Source organism: Epinephelus lanceolatus, chromosome 4 (assembly GCF_041903045.1).
Source record: "Epinephelus lanceolatus isolate andai-2023 chromosome 4, ASM4190304v1, whole genome shotgun sequence".
NCBI classification, from domain to species: domain Eukaryota; kingdom Metazoa; phylum Chordata; class Actinopteri; order Perciformes; family Serranidae; genus Epinephelus; species Epinephelus lanceolatus.
The window spans coordinates 12654973-12670274 of NC_135737.1; the positions used below are offsets into that span (position 1 = coordinate 12654973).

At 45.6% G+C, this 15302-nt stretch overlaps 15 non-coding genes across 15 annotated transcripts; all 15 read right to left on the reverse strand.

The window, feature by feature from the left end:
- Nucleotides 1-565: 565 nt before the first annotated feature.
- On the reverse strand, nucleotides 566-756 carry LOC144463208 (U2 spliceosomal RNA). The gene has a single exon (XR_013491349.1). It is a non-coding gene; the product is annotated as a U2 spliceosomal RNA (small nuclear RNA).
- Nucleotides 757-1475: 719 nt separating this feature from the next.
- Nucleotides 1476-1639, reverse strand: LOC144462999 (U1 spliceosomal RNA). Its single transcript, XR_013491142.1, has one exon. It is a non-coding gene; the product is annotated as a U1 spliceosomal RNA (small nuclear RNA).
- Nucleotides 1640-2620: 981 nt separating this feature from the next.
- Nucleotides 2621-2811, reverse strand: LOC144463209 (U2 spliceosomal RNA). The gene has a single exon (XR_013491350.1). It is a non-coding gene; the product is annotated as a U2 spliceosomal RNA (small nuclear RNA).
- Nucleotides 2812-3530: 719 nt separating this feature from the next.
- Nucleotides 3531-3694, reverse strand: LOC144463011 (U1 spliceosomal RNA). Its single transcript, XR_013491153.1, has one exon. It is a non-coding gene; the product is annotated as a U1 spliceosomal RNA (small nuclear RNA).
- Nucleotides 3695-4675: 981 nt separating this feature from the next.
- On the reverse strand, nucleotides 4676-4866 carry LOC144463270 (U2 spliceosomal RNA). The gene has a single exon (XR_013491411.1). It is a non-coding gene; the product is annotated as a U2 spliceosomal RNA (small nuclear RNA).
- A 719-nt stretch (nucleotides 4867-5585) lies between these two features.
- Nucleotides 5586-5749, reverse strand: LOC144463036 (U1 spliceosomal RNA). Its single transcript, XR_013491178.1, has one exon. It is a non-coding gene; the product is annotated as a U1 spliceosomal RNA (small nuclear RNA).
- Nucleotides 5750-6730: 981 nt separating this feature from the next.
- On the reverse strand, nucleotides 6731-6921 carry LOC144463211 (U2 spliceosomal RNA). The gene has a single exon (XR_013491352.1). It is a non-coding gene; the product is annotated as a U2 spliceosomal RNA (small nuclear RNA).
- A 719-nt stretch (nucleotides 6922-7640) lies between these two features.
- LOC144463022 (U1 spliceosomal RNA) lies at nucleotides 7641-7804 on the reverse strand. The gene has a single exon (XR_013491164.1). It is a non-coding gene; the product is annotated as a U1 spliceosomal RNA (small nuclear RNA).
- A 981-nt stretch (nucleotides 7805-8785) lies between these two features.
- Nucleotides 8786-8976, reverse strand: LOC144463271 (U2 spliceosomal RNA). Its single transcript, XR_013491412.1, has one exon. It is a non-coding gene; the product is annotated as a U2 spliceosomal RNA (small nuclear RNA).
- A 719-nt stretch (nucleotides 8977-9695) lies between these two features.
- LOC144463034 (U1 spliceosomal RNA) lies at nucleotides 9696-9859 on the reverse strand. Its single transcript, XR_013491176.1, has one exon. It is a non-coding gene; the product is annotated as a U1 spliceosomal RNA (small nuclear RNA).
- A 981-nt stretch (nucleotides 9860-10840) lies between these two features.
- On the reverse strand, nucleotides 10841-11031 carry LOC144463212 (U2 spliceosomal RNA). Its single transcript, XR_013491353.1, has one exon. It is a non-coding gene; the product is annotated as a U2 spliceosomal RNA (small nuclear RNA).
- A 719-nt stretch (nucleotides 11032-11750) lies between these two features.
- On the reverse strand, nucleotides 11751-11914 carry LOC144463084 (U1 spliceosomal RNA). Its single transcript, XR_013491226.1, has one exon. It is a non-coding gene; the product is annotated as a U1 spliceosomal RNA (small nuclear RNA).
- Nucleotides 11915-12895: 981 nt separating this feature from the next.
- Nucleotides 12896-13086, reverse strand: LOC144463213 (U2 spliceosomal RNA). Its single transcript, XR_013491354.1, has one exon. It is a non-coding gene; the product is annotated as a U2 spliceosomal RNA (small nuclear RNA).
- Nucleotides 13087-13805: 719 nt separating this feature from the next.
- LOC144463045 (U1 spliceosomal RNA) lies at nucleotides 13806-13969 on the reverse strand. Its single transcript, XR_013491187.1, has one exon. It is a non-coding gene; the product is annotated as a U1 spliceosomal RNA (small nuclear RNA).
- Nucleotides 13970-14950: 981 nt separating this feature from the next.
- On the reverse strand, nucleotides 14951-15141 carry LOC144463214 (U2 spliceosomal RNA). Its single transcript, XR_013491355.1, has one exon. It is a non-coding gene; the product is annotated as a U2 spliceosomal RNA (small nuclear RNA).
- Between the last annotated feature and the right edge of the window lie 161 nt (nucleotides 15142-15302).

Below are 15302 nucleotides of genomic sequence, written 5' to 3' on the forward strand. Positions count from 1 at the left end.
CGGCGTGATCCGCCCGCTGCTGCCACCTATTGGTCTGGAGTGTGAACAACACTTTGTTAAAAATATATCCACATGCTTCTCTGTTTGAAACTAAAGGAAAGAAGAAAATAATATTATAAATAAAAGCGCAACCATATGAAGAGTGTTTGCCTTTCTTTTGACATATCGGCACAGACCCGACTGTGGCAAACAGCGGCAGAAATTATGCAGAGTGGATTTTCACGTTGGGGGAATGGATCTATTCATCTGACTGAACTGGCAGCTAGTGGTCTCACTCAACAGGTACCGGTTCAATTCATTTTACAGTGAGATGCATGTAACAGGTCCTCAAAAGGAAAGTGCCAGACAGTGGCGAAAAGTTCAAACACGGCCAAAGTTCCAAAAAGAGAAGTTGGGCAAGTGTGTAAATGATGCCATAGCGCATGACTATTAGAAATGCGCACCTGGTAGAGGGGCTCAGTCAACACATACGCAATTTGCACGCTAGCATGGCGAAAACAAGAAATCAAGGCGAGGGCACATTAGAGACACGTCCTACGTGGTCTGTTTTCAACACGTTGAGGGAGGGGGGTGCACCGTTTCTGGAAGTGCTGCAATACCAGGTCGATGCGTGGAGTGGACGGGGCAAGCCCCTTTTCCATCTCCCTCTTCCAAAAAGCAATTTAATATATGGTCCCCGGGTAGGGGACGTATCAGATATTAAACTGATAAGAACAGATACTACACTTGATCTTAGCCAAAAGGCCGAGAAGCGATACTGACTGCTGAGTGAAGTGGGAGACTCAGTCTCCTCATTGTGACTCTAGCTCGCGGGTTCAATATGATTTCGATCGCTACAAAAACACACGGCAGACTGTGAACGTGAAGTTCGATGTTTTATGACTGATGGGCAACACAAATATGCATCCGATCGCAGACTTTTATTACAAAAGGTTATGGGAGTTAACGCGGGCCGAAAAGTGATACTGCCAATGGGTCAGCGGAAAAGGAGGGAGTCACAGCACGGTCTCCCGCGCCGACTGGTCGTAATCTGCTGTGTTTTTTTCGGCATGTTGTCAACCTTCAGAAGATTTCAAAACATAGAGTGCATCCATCATAAATATCTGCAAACTAAAGTAAACAATTTAAGATTTGTCTCTACTCGTTGACTGTCTTTATATTAACAACGGAGAGCCGCTGCCACTGTGACTTGACGCGTTTCACTGAAAAATGCCCCACTTTTAATACGGTGGGCGGGGGCATCAGTTGCAACCCACATATTATTCTAAATGACTGAGTGTGAGGATATAACAATATCATAGGAGCTTGTTTTGCTTCTTCAGTAGTGGCACAGATGTGAAGTGATGCGGTACCGACTTGCACTGACACAACGGGCAAGGGCAAAGCCTGTGATTGAGCGTGAAATGGCGTTTGATGCACGCGGTTCTCTAGTGCCATATGCTGCCACAGCTGTTGGTTGCATTAAACAAGCACATCAGGGGAGAGCGCGAACGCAGTCCCCCACTACCAGAAATTATGCAGTCGAGATTCCCACATTTGGGGAATTCGCAGAGGTCAGCTCAATCGGAGTGCAGTGACCGAGCCTCGCCCTGGGTGAACCACCTTCTTGATCATGGTATCTCCCCTGCCAGGTAAGTATGACTTGTACACCTCACACACAGGGGCCTCATTCACGGTCATACGATGATAGGTGATGGTGCTGGCAATGTATAGCAATGACCAGTCCAGAACCACACACTATAAAGGCTCTGATAATCTACAGGACGCTAATATACAAGAGACACTTTTGTAGTGAGACTGAACAAAACTTGTTCACATTTTACTTGAGAGAAATGGGCACATATCTCATCACGCCATGCTGTATATCCATAGTAAAAGCTAAGCTAACATGGCCAGGCTGTCCATTGATCGCCAATAAATGAGGCAAAAACCTAAGTGAGTTCACACCAGACAAAGATAAATGACACTGCAATCAAGTGTTGTTTGATCTGCATTTAAAAGAAAAAAGTCAGCGGAAAGACTAAAAAACAGGCCTGTCTCCTCACATTAGAGACACGGCGTGATCCGCCCGCTGCTGCCACCTATTGGTCTGGAGTGTGAACAACACTTTGTTAAAAATATATCCACATGCTTCTCTGTTTGAAACTAAAGGAAAGAAGAAAATAATATTATAAATAAAAGCGCAACCATATGAAGAGTGTTTGCCTTTCTTTTGACATATCGGCACAGACCCGACTGTGGCAAACAGCGGCAGAAATTATGCAGAGTGGATTTTCACGTTGGGGGAATGGATCTATTCATCTGACTGAACTGGCAGCTAGTGGTCTCACTCAACAGGTACCGGTTCAATTCATTTTACAGTGAGATGCATGTAACAGGTCCTCAAAAGGAAAGTGCCAGACAGTGGCGAAAAGTTCAAACACGGCCAAAGTTCCAAAAAGAGAAGTTGGGCAAGTGTGTAAATGATGCCATAGCGCATGACTATTAGAAATGCGCACCTGGTAGAGGGGCTCAGTCAACACATACGCAATTTGCACGCTAGCATGGCGAAAACAAGAAATCAAGGCGAGGGCACATTAGAGACACGTCCTACGTGGTCTGTTTTCAACACGTTGAGGGAGGGGGGTGCACCGTTTCTGGAAGTGCTGCAATACCAGGTCGATGCGTGGAGTGGACGGGGCAAGCCCCTTTTCCATCTCCCTCTTCCAAAAAGCAATTTAATATATGGTCCCCGGGTAGGGGACGTATCAGATATTAAACTGATAAGAACAGATACTACACTTGATCTTAGCCAAAAGGCCGAGAAGCGATACTGACTGCTGAGTGAAGTGGGAGACTCAGTCTCCTCATTGTGACTCTAGCTCGCGGGTTCAATATGATTTCGATCGCTACAAAAACACACGGCAGACTGTGAACGTGAAGTTCGATGTTTTATGACTGATGGGCAACACAAATATGCATCCGATCGCAGACTTTTATTACAAAAGGTTATGGGAGTTAACGCGGGCCGAAAAGTGATACTGCCAATGGGTCAGCGGAAAAGGAGGGAGTCACAGCACGGTCTCCCGCGCCGACTGGTCGTAATCTGCTGTGTTTTTTTCGGCATGTTGTCAACCTTCAGAAGATTTCAAAACATAGAGTGCATCCATCATAAATATCTGCAAACTAAAGTAAACAATTTAAGATTTGTCTCTACTCGTTGACTGTCTTTATATTAACAACGGAGAGCCGCTGCCACTGTGACTTGACGCGTTTCACTGAAAAATGCCCCACTTTTAATACGGTGGGCGGGGGCATCAGTTGCAACCCACATATTATTCTAAATGACTGAGTGTGAGGATATAACAATATCATAGGAGCTTGTTTTGCTTCTTCAGTAGTGGCACAGATGTGAAGTGATGCGGTACCGACTTGCACTGACACAACGGGCAAGGGCAAAGCCTGTGATTGAGCGTGAAATGGCGTTTGATGCACGCGGTTCTCTAGTGCCATATGCTGCCACAGCTGTTGGTTGCATTAAACAAGCACATCAGGGGAGAGCGCGAACGCAGTCCCCCACTACCAGAAATTATGCAGTCGAGATTCCCACATTTGGGGAATTCGCAGAGGTCAGCTCAATCGGAGTGCAGTGACCGAGCCTCGCCCTGGGTGAACCACCTTCTTGATCATGGTATCTCCCCTGCCAGGTAAGTATGACTTGTACACCTCACACACAGGGGCCTCATTCACGGTCATACGATGATAGGTGATGGTGCTGGCAATGTATAGCAATGACCAGTCCAGAACCACACACTATAAAGGCTCTGATAATCTACAGGACGCTAATATACAAGAGACACTTTTGTAGTGAGACTGAACAAAACTTGTTCACATTTTACTTGAGAGAAATGGGCACATATCTCATCACGCCATGCTGTATATCCATAGTAAAAGCTAAGCTAACATGGCCAGGCTGTCCATTGATCGCCAATAAATGAGGCAAAAACCTAAGTGAGTTCACACCAGACAAAGATAAATGACACTGCAATCAAGTGTTGTTTGATCTGCATTTAAAAGAAAAAAGTCAGCGGAAAGACTAAAAAACAGGCCTGTCTCCTCACATTAGAGACACGGCGTGATCCGCCCGCTGCTGCCACCTATTGGTCTGGAGTGTGAACAACACTTTGTTAAAAATATATCCACATGCTTCTCTGTTTGAAACTAAAGGAAAGAAGAAAATAATATTATAAATAAAAGCGCAACCATATGAAGAGTGTTTGCCTTTCTTTTGACATATCGGCACAGACCCGACTGTGGCAAACAGCGGCAGAAATTATGCAGAGTGGATTTTCACGTTGGGGGAATGGATCTATTCATCTGACTGAACTGGCAGCTAGTGGTCTCACTCAACAGGTACCGGTTCAATTCATTTTACAGTGAGATGCATGTAACAGGTCCTCAAAAGGAAAGTGCCAGACAGTGGCGAAAAGTTCAAACACGGCCAAAGTTCCAAAAAGAGAAGTTGGGCAAGTGTGTAAATGATGCCATAGCGCATGACTATTAGAAATGCGCACCTGGTAGAGGGGCTCAGTCAACACATACGCAATTTGCACGCTAGCATGGCGAAAACAAGAAATCAAGGCGAGGGCACATTAGAGACACGTCCTACGTGGTCTGTTTTCAACACGTTGAGGGAGGGGGGTGCACCGTTTCTGGAAGTGCTGCAATACCAGGTTGATGCGTGGAGTGGACGGGGCAAGCCCCTTTTCCATCTCCCTGTTCCAAAAAGCAATTTAATATATGGTCCCCGGGTAGGGGACGTATCAGATATTAAACTGATAAGAACAGATACTACACTTGATCTTAGCCAAAAGGCCGAGAAGCGATACTGACTGCTGAGTGAAGTGGGAGACTCAGTCTCCTCATTGTGACTCTAGCTCGCGGGTTCAATATGATTTCGATCGCTACAAAAACACACGGCAGACTGTGAACGTGAAGTTCGATGTTTTATGACTGATGGGCAACACAAATATGCATCCGATCGCAGACTTTTATTACAAAAGGTTATGGGAGTTAACGCGGGCCGAAAAGTGATACTGCCAATGGGTCAGCGGAAAAGGAGGGAGTCACAGCACGGTCTCTCGCGCCGACTGGTCGTAATCTGCTGTGTTTTTTTCGGCATGTTGTCAACCTTCAGAAGATTTCAAAACATAGAGTGCATCCATCATAAATATCTGCAAACTAAAGTAAACAATTTAAGATTTGTCTCTACTCGTTGACTGTCTTTATATTAACAACGGAGAGCCGCTGCCACTGTGACTTGACGCGTTTCACTGAAAAATGCCCCACTTTTAATACGGTGGGCGGGGGCATCAGTTGCAACCCACATATTATTCTAAATGACTGAGTGTGAGGATATAACAATATCATAGGAGCTTGTTTTGCTTCTTCAGTAGTGGCACAGATGTGAAGTGATGCGGTACCGACTTGCACTGACACAACGGGCAAGGGCAAAGCCTGTGATTGAGCGTGAAATGGCGTTTGATGCACGCGGTTCTCTAGTGCCATATGCTGCCACAGCTGTTGGTTGCATTAAACAAGCACATCAGGGGAGAGCGCGAACGCAGTCCCCCACTACCAGAAATTATGCAGTCGAGATTCCCACATTTGGGGAATTCGCAGAGGTCAGCTCAATCGGAATGCAGTGACCGAGCCTCGCCCTGGGTGAACCACCTTCTTGATCATGGTATCTCCCCTGCCAGGTAAGTATGACTTGTACACCTCACACACAGGGGCCTCATTCACGGTCATACGATGATAGGTGATGGTGCTGGCAATGTATAGCAATGACCAGTCCAGAACCACACACTATAAAGGCTCTGATAATCTACAGGACGCTAATATACAAGAGACACTTTTGTAGTGAGACTGAACAAAACTTGTTCACATTTTACTTGAGAGAAATGGGCACATATCTCATCACGCCATGCTGTATATCCATAGTAAAAGCTAAGCTAACATGGCCAGGCTGTCCATTGATCGCCAATAAATGAGGCAAAAACCTAAGTGAGTTCACACCAGACAAAGATAAATGACACTGCAATCAAGTGTTGTTTGATCTGCATTTAAAAGAAAAAAGTCAGCGGAAAGACTAAAAAACAGGCCTGTCTCCTCACATTAGAGACACGGCGTGATCCGCCCGCTGCTGCCACCTATTGGTCTGGAGTGTGAACAACACTTTGTTAAAAATATATCCACATGCTTCTCTGTTTGAAACTAAAGGAAAGAAGAAAATAATATTATAAATAAAAGCGCAACCATATGAAGAGTGTTTGCCTTTCTTTTGACATATCGGCACAGACCCGACTGTGGCAAACAGCGGCAGAAATTATGCAGAGTGGATTTTCACGTTGGGGGAATGGATCTATTCATCTGACTGAACTGGCAGCTAGTGGTCTCACTCAACAGGTACCGGTTCAATTCATTTTACAGTGAGATGCATGTAACAGGTCCTCAAAAGGAAAGTGCCAGACAGTGGCGAAAAGTTCAAACACGGCCAAAGTTCCAAAAAGAGAAGTTGGGCAAGTGTGTAAATGATGCCATAGCGCATGACTATTAGAAATGCGCACCTGGTAGAGGGGCTCAGTCAACACATAAGCAATTTGCACGCTAGCATGGCGAAAACAAGAAATCAAGGCGAGGGCACATTAGAGACATGTCCTACGTGGTCTGTTTTCAACACGTTGAGGGAGGGGGGTGCACCGTTTCTGGAAGTGCTGCAATACCAGGTCGATGCGTGGAGTGGACGGGGCAAGCCCCTTTTCCATCTCCCTCTTCCAAAAAGCAATTTAATATATGGTCCCCGGGTAGGGGACGTATCAGATATTAAACTGATAAGAACAGATACTACACTTGATCTTAGCCAAAAGGCCGAGAAGCGATACTGACTGCTGAGTGAAGTGGGAGACTCAGTCTCCTCATTGTGACTCTAGCTCGCGGGTTCAATATGATTTCGATCGCTACAAAAACACACGGCAGACTGTGAACGTGAAGTTCGATGTTTTATGACTGATGGGCAACACAAATATGCATCCGATCGCAGACTTTTATTACAAAAGGTTATGGGAGTTAACGCGGGCCGAAAAGTGATACTGCCAATGGGTCAGCGGAAAAGGAGGGAGTCACAGCACGGTCTCCCGCGCCGACTGGTCGTAATCTGCTGTGTTTTTTTCGGCATGTTGTCAACCTTCAGAAGATTTCAAAACATAGAGTGCATCCATCATAAATATCTGCAAACTAAAGTAAACAATTTAAGATTTGTCTCTACTCGTTGACTGTCTTTATATTAACAACGGAGAGCCGCTGCCACTGTGACTTGACGCGTTTCACTGAAAAATGCCCCACTTTTAATACGGTGGGCGGGGGCATCAGTTGCAACCCACATATTATTCTAAATGACTGAGTGTGAGGATATAACAATATCATAGGAGCTTGTTTTGCTTCTTCAGTAGTGGCACAGATGTGAAGTGATGCGGTACCGACTTGCACTGACACAACGGGCAAGGGCAAAGCCTGTGATTGAGCGTGAAATGGCGTTTGATGCACGCGGTTCTCTAGTGCCATATGCTGCCACAGCTGTTGGTTGCATTAAACAAGCACATCAGGGGAGAGCGCGAACGCAGTCCCCCACTACCAGAAATTATGCAGTCGAGATTCCCACATTTGGGGAATTCGCAGAGGTCAGCTCAATCGGAGTGCAGTGACCGAGCCTCGCCCTGGGTGAACCACCTTCTTGATCATGGTATCTCCCCTGCCAGGTAAGTATGACTTGTACACCTCACACACAGGGGCCTCATTCACGGTCATACGATGATAGGTGATGGTGCTGGCAATGTATAGCAATGACCAGTCCAGAACCACACACTATAAAGGCTCTGATAATCTACAGGACGCTAATATACAAGAGACACTTTTGTAGTGAGACTGAACAAAACTTGTTCACATTTTACTTGAGAGAAATGGGCACATATCTCATCACGCCATGCTGTATATCCATAGTAAAAGCTAAGCTAACATGGCCAGGCTGTCCATTGATCGCCAATAAATGAGGCAAAAACCTAAGTGAGTTCACACCAGACAAAGATAAATGACACTGCAATCAAGTGTTGTTTGATCTGCATTTAAAAGAAAAAAGTCAGCGGAAAGACTAAAAAACAGGCCTGTCTCCTCACATTAGAGACACGGCGTGATCCGCCCGCTGCTGCCACCTATTGGTCTGGAGTGTGAACAACACTTTGTTAAAAATATATCCACATGCTTCTCTGTTTGAAACTAAAGGAAAGAAGAAAATAATATTATAAATAAAAGCGCAACCATATGAAGAGTGTTTGCCTTTCTTTTGACATATCGGCACAGACCCGACTGTGGCAAACAGCGGCAGAAATTATGCAGAGTGGATTTTCACGTTGGGGGAATGGATCTATTCATCTGACTGAACTGGCAGCTAGTGGTCTCACTCAACAGGTACCGGTTCAATTCATTTTACAGTGAGATGCATGTAACAGGTCCTCAAAAGGAAAGTGCCAGACAGTGGCGAAAAGTTCAAACACGGCCAAAGTTCCAAAAAGAGAAGTTGGGCAAGTGTGTAAATGATGCCATAGCGCATGACTATTAGAAATGCGCACCTGGTAGAGGGGCTCAGTCAACACATACGCAATTTGCACGCTAGCATGGCGAAAACAAGAAATCAAGGCGAGGGCACATTAGAGACACGTCCTACGTGGTCTGTTTTCAACACGTTGAGGGAGGGGGGTGCACCGTTTCTGGAAGTGCTGCAATACCAGGTTGATGCGTGGAGTGGACGGGGCAAGCCCCTTTTCCATCTCCCTGTTCCAAAAAGCAATTTAATATATGGTCCCCGGGTAGGGGACGTATCAGATATTAAACTGATAAGAACAGATACTACACTTGATCTTAGCCAAAAGGCCGAGAAGCGATACTGACTGCTGAGTGAAGTGGGAGACTCAGTCTCCTCATTGTGACTCTAGCTCGCGGGTTCAATATGATTTCGATCGCTACAAAAACACACGGCAGACTGTGAACGTGAAGTTCGATGTTTTATGACTGATGGGCAACACAAATATCCATCCGATCGCAGACTTTTATTACAAAAGGTTATGGGAGTTAACGCGGGCCGAAAAGTGATACTGCCAATGGGTCAGCGGAAAAGGAGGGAGTCACAGCACGGTCTCCCGCGCCGACTGGTCGTAATCTGCTGTGTTTTTTTCGGCATGTTGTCAACCTTCAGAAGATTTCAAAACATAGAGTGCATCCATCATAAATATCTGCAAACTAAAGTAAACAATTTAAGATTTGTCTCTACTCGTTGACTGTCTTTATATTAACAACGGAGAGCCGCTGCCACTGTGACTTGACGCGTTTCACTGAAAAATGCCCCACTTTTAATACGGTGGGCGGGGGCATCAGTTGCAACCCACATATTATTCTAAATGACTGAGTGTGAGGATATAACAATATCATAGGAGCTTGTTTTGCTTCTTCAGTAGTGGCACAGATGTGAAGTGATGCGGTACCGACTTGCACTGACACAACGGGCAAGGGCAAAGCCTGTGATTGAGCGTGAAATGGTGTTTGATGCACGCGGTTCTCTAGTGCCATATGCTGCCACAGCTGTTGGTTGCATTAAACAAGCACATCAGGGGAGAGCGCGAACGCAGTCCCCCACTACCAGAAATTATGCAGTCGAGATTCCCACATTTGGGGAATTCGCAGAGGTCAGCTCAATCGGAGTGCAGTGACCGAGCCTCGCCCTGGGTGAACCACCTTCTTGATCATGGTATCTCCCCTGCCAGGTAAGTATGACTTGTACACCTCACACACAGGGGCCTCATTCACGGTCATACGATGATAGGTGATGGTGCTGGCAATGTATAGCAATGACCAGTCCAGAACCACACACTATAAAGGCTCTGATAATCTACAGGACGCTAATATACAAGAGACACTTTTGTAGTGAGACTGAACAAAACTTGTTCACATTTTACTTGAGAGAAATGGGCACATATCTCATCACGCCATGCTGTATATCCATAGTAAAAGCTAAGCTAACATGGCCAGGCTGTCCATTGATCGCCAATAAATGAGGCAAAAACCTAAGTGAGTTCACACCAGACAAAGATAAATGACACTGCAATCAAGTGTTGTTTGATCTGCATTTAAAAGAAAAAAGTCAGCGGAAAGACTAAAAAACAGGCCTGTCTCCTCACATTAGAGACACGGCGTGATCCGCCCGCTGCTGCCACCTATTGGTCTGGAGTGTGAACAACACTTTGTTAAAAATATATCCACATGCTTCTCTGTTTGAAACTAAAGGAAAGAAGAAAATAATATTATAAATAAAAGCGCAACCATATGAAGAGTGTTTGCCTTTCTTTTGACATATCGGCACAGACCCGACTGTGGCAAACAGCGGCAGAAATTATGCAGAGTGGATTTTCACGTTGGGGGAATGGATCTATTCATCTGACTGAACTGGCAGCTAGTGGTCTCACTCAACAGGTACCGGTTCAATTCATTTTACAGTGAGATGCATGTAACAGGTCCTCAAAAGGAAAGTGCCAGACAGTGGCGAAAAGTTCAAACACGGCCAAAGTTCCAAAAAGAGAAGTTGGGCAAGTGTGTAAATGATGCCATAGCGCATGACTATTAGAAATGCGCACCTGGTAGAGGGGCTCAGTCAACACATACGCAATTTGCACGCTAGCATGGCGAAAACAAGAAATCAAGGCGAGGGCACATTAGAGACACGTCCTACGTGGTCTGTTTTCAACACGTTGAGGGAGGGGGGTGCACCGTTTCTGGAAGTGCTGCAATACCAGGTCGATGCGTGGAGTGGACGGGGCAAGCCCCTTTTCCATCTCCCTCTTCCAAAAAGCAATTTAATATATGGTCCCCGGGTAGGGGACGTATCAGATATTAAACTGATAAGAACAGATACTACACTTGATCTTAGCCAAAAGGCCGAGAAGCGATACTGACTGCTGAGTGAAGTGGGAGACTCAGTCTCCTCATTGTGACTCTAGCTCGCGGGTTCAATATGATTTCGATCGCTACAAAAACACACGGCAGACTGTGAACGTGAAGTTCGATGTTTTATGACTGATGGGCAACACAAATATGCATCCGATCGCAGACTTTTATTACAAAAGGTTATGGGAGTTAACGCGGGCCGAAAAGTGATACTGCCAATGGGTCAGCGGAAAAGGAGGGAGTCACAGCACGGTCTCTCGCGCCGACTGGTCGTAATCTGCTGTGTTTTTTTCGGCATGTTGTCAACCTTCAGAAGATTTCAAAACATACAGTGCATCCATCATAAATATCTGCAAACTAAAGTAAACAATTTAAGATTTGTCTCTACTCGTTGACTGTCTTTATATTAACAACGGAGAGCCGCTGCCACTGTGACTTGACGCGTTTCACTGAAAAATGCCCCACTTTTAATACGGTGGGCGGGGGCATCAGTTGCAACCCACATATTATTCTAAATGACTGAGTGTGAGGATATAACAATATCATAGGAGCTTGTTTTGCTTCTTCAGTAGTGGCACAGATGTGAAGTGATGCGGTACCGACTTGCACTGACACAACGGGCAAGGGCAAAGCCTGTGATTGAGCGTGAAATGGCGTTTGATGCACGCGGTTCTCTAGTGCCATATGCTGCCACAGCTGTTGGTTGCATTAAACAAGCACATCAGGGGAGAGCGCGAACGCAGTCCCCCACTACCAGAAATTATGCAGTCCAGATTCCCACATTTGGGGAATTCGCAGAGGTCAGCTCAATCGGAGTGCAGTGACCGAGCCTCGCCCTGGGTGAACCACCTTCTTGATCATGGTATCTCCCCTGCCAGGTAAGTATGACTTGGACACCTCACACACAGGGGCCTCATTCACGGTCATACGATGATAGGTGATGGTGCTGGCAATGTATAGCAATGACCAGTCCAGAACCACACACTATAAAGGCTCTGATAATCTACAGGACGCTAATATACAAGAGACACTTTTGTAGTGAGACTGAACAAAACTTGTTCACATTTTACTTGAGAGAAATGGGCACATATCTCATCACGCCATGCTGTATATCCATAGTAAAAGCTAAGCTAACATGGCCAGGCTGTCCATTGATCGCCAATAAATGAGGCAAAAACCTAAGTGAGTTCACACCAGACAAAGATAAATGACACTGCAATCAAGTGTTGTTTGATCTGCATTTAAAAGAAAAAAGTCAGCGGAAAGACTAAAAAACAGGCCTGTCTCCTCACATTAGAGACACGGCGTGATCCGCCCGCTGCTGCCACCTATTGGTCTGGAGTGTGAACAACACTTTGTTAAAAATATATCCACATGCTTCTCTGTTTGAAACTAAAGGAAAGAAGAAAATAATATTATAAATAAAAGCGCAACCATATGAAGAGTGTTTGCCTTTCTTTTGACATATCGGCACAGACCCGACTGTGGCAAACAGCGGCAGAAATTATGCAGAGTGGATTTTCACGTTGGGGGAATGGATCTATTCATCTGACTGAACTGGCAGCTAGTGGTCTCACTCAACAGGTACCGGTTCAATTCATTTTACAGTGAGATGCATGTAACAGGTCCTCAAAAGGAAAGTGCCAGACAGTGGCGAAAAGTTCAAACACGGCCAAAGTTCCAAAAAGAGAAGTTGGGCAAGTGTGTAAATGATGCCATAGCGCATGACTATTAGAAATGCGCACCTGGTAGAGGGGCTCAGTCAACACATACGCAATTTGCACGCTAGCATGGCGAAAACAAGAAATCAAGGCGAGGGCACATTAGAGACACGTCCTACGTGGTCTGTTTTCAACACGTTGAGGGAGGGGGGTGCACCGTTTCTGGAAGTGCTGCAATACCAGGTCGATGCGTGGAGTGGACGGGGCAAGCCCCTTTTCCATCTCCCTCTTCCAAAAAGCAATTTAATATATGGTCCCCGGGTAGGGGACGTATCAGATATTAAACTGATAAGAACAGATACTACACTTGATCTTAGCCAAAAGGCCGAGAAGCGATACTGACTGCTGAGTGAAGTGGGAGACTCAGTCTCCTCATTGTGACTCTAGCTCGCGGGTTCAATATGATTTCGATCGCTACAAAAACACACGGCAGACTGTGAACGTGAAGTTCGATGTTTTATGACTGATGGGCAACACAAATATGCATCCGATCGCAGACTTTTATTACAAAAGGTTATGGGAGTTAACGCGGGCCGAAAAGTGATACTGCCAATGGGTCAGCGGAAAAGGAGGGAGTCACAGCACGGTCTCCCGCGCCGACTGGTCGTAATCTGCTGTGTTTTTTTCGGCATGTTGTCAACCTTCAGAAGATTTCAAAACATAGAGTGCATCCATCATAAATATCTGCAAACTAAAGTAAACAATTTAAGATTTGTCTCTACTCGTTGACTGTCTTTATATTAACAACGGAGAGCCGCTGCCACTGTGACTTGACGCGTTTCACTGAAAAATGCCCCACTTTTAATACGGTGGGCGGGGGCATCAGTTGCAACCCACATATTATTCTAAATGACTGAGTGTGAGGATATAACAATATCATAGGAGCTTGTTTTGCTTCTTCAGTAGTGGCACAGATGTGAAGTGATGCGGTACCGACTTGCACTGACACAACGGGCAAGGGCAAAGCCTGTGATTGAGCGTGAAATGGCGTTTGATGCACGCGGTTCTCTAGTGCCATATGCTGCCACAGCTGTTGGTTGCATTAAACAAGCACATCAGGGGAGAGCGCGAACGCAGTCCCCCACTACCAGAAATTATGCAGTCGAGATTCCCACATTTGGGGAATTCGCAGAGGTCAGCTCAATCGGAGTGCAGTGACCGAGCCTCGCCCTGGGTGAACCACCTTCTTGATCATGGTATCTCCCCTGCCAGGTAAGTATGACTTGTACACCTCACACACAGGGGCCTCATTCACGGTCATACGATGATAGGTGATGGTGCTGGCAATGTATAGCAATGACCAGTCCAGAACCACACACTATAAAGGCTCTGATAATCTACAGGACGCTAATATACAAGAGACACTTTTGTAGTGAGACTGAACAAAACTTGTTCACATTTTACTTGAGAGAAATGGGCACATATCTCATCACGCCATGCTGTATATCCATAGTAAAAGCTAAGCTAACATGGCCAGGCTGTCCATTGATCGCCAATAAATGAGGCAAAAACCTAAGTGAGTTCACACCAGACAAAGATAAATGACACTGCAATCAAGTGTTGTTTGATCTGCATTTAAAAGAAAAAAGTCAGCGGAAAGACTAAAAAACAGGCCTGTCTCCTCACATTAGAGACACGGCGTGATCCGCCCGCTGCTGCCACCTATTGGTCTGGAGTGTGAACAACACTTTGTTAAAAATATATCCACATGCTTCTCTGTTTGAAACTAAAGGAAAGAAGAAAATAATATTATAAATAAAAGCGCAACCATATGAAGAGTGTTTGCCTTTCTTTTGACATATCGGCACAGACCCGACTGTGGCAAACAGCGGCAGAAATTATGCAGAGTGGATTTTCACGTTGGGGGAATGGATCTATTCATCTGACTGAACTGGCAGCTAGTGGTCTCACTCAACAGGTACCGGTTCAATTCATTTTACAGTGAGATGCATGTAACAGGTCCTCAAAAGGAAAGTGCCAGACAGTGGCGAAAAGTTCAAACACGGCCAAAGTTCCAAAAAGAGAAGTTGGGCAAGTGTGTAAATGATGCCATAGCGCATGACTATTAGAAATGCGCACCTGGTAGAGGGGCTCAGTCAACACATACGCAATTTGCACGCTAGCATGGCGAAAACAAGAAATCAAGGCGAGGGCACATTAGAGACACGTCCTACGTGGTCTGTTTTCAACACGTTGAGGGAGGGGGGTGCACCGTTTCTGGAAGTGCTGCAATACCAGGTCGATGCGTGGAGTGGACGGGGCAAGCCCCTTTTCCATCTCCCTCTTCCAAAAAGCAATTTAATATATGGTCCCCGGGTAGGGGACGTATCAGATATTAAACTGATAAGAACAGATACTACACTTGATCTTAGCCAAAAGGCCGAGAAGCGATACTGACTGCTGAGTGAAGTGGGAGACTCAGTCTCCTCATTGTGACTCTAGCTCGCGGGTTCAATATGATTTCGATCGCTACAAAAACACACGGCAGACTGTGAACGTGAAGTTCGATGTTTTATGACTGATGGGCAACACAAATATGCATCCGATCGCAGA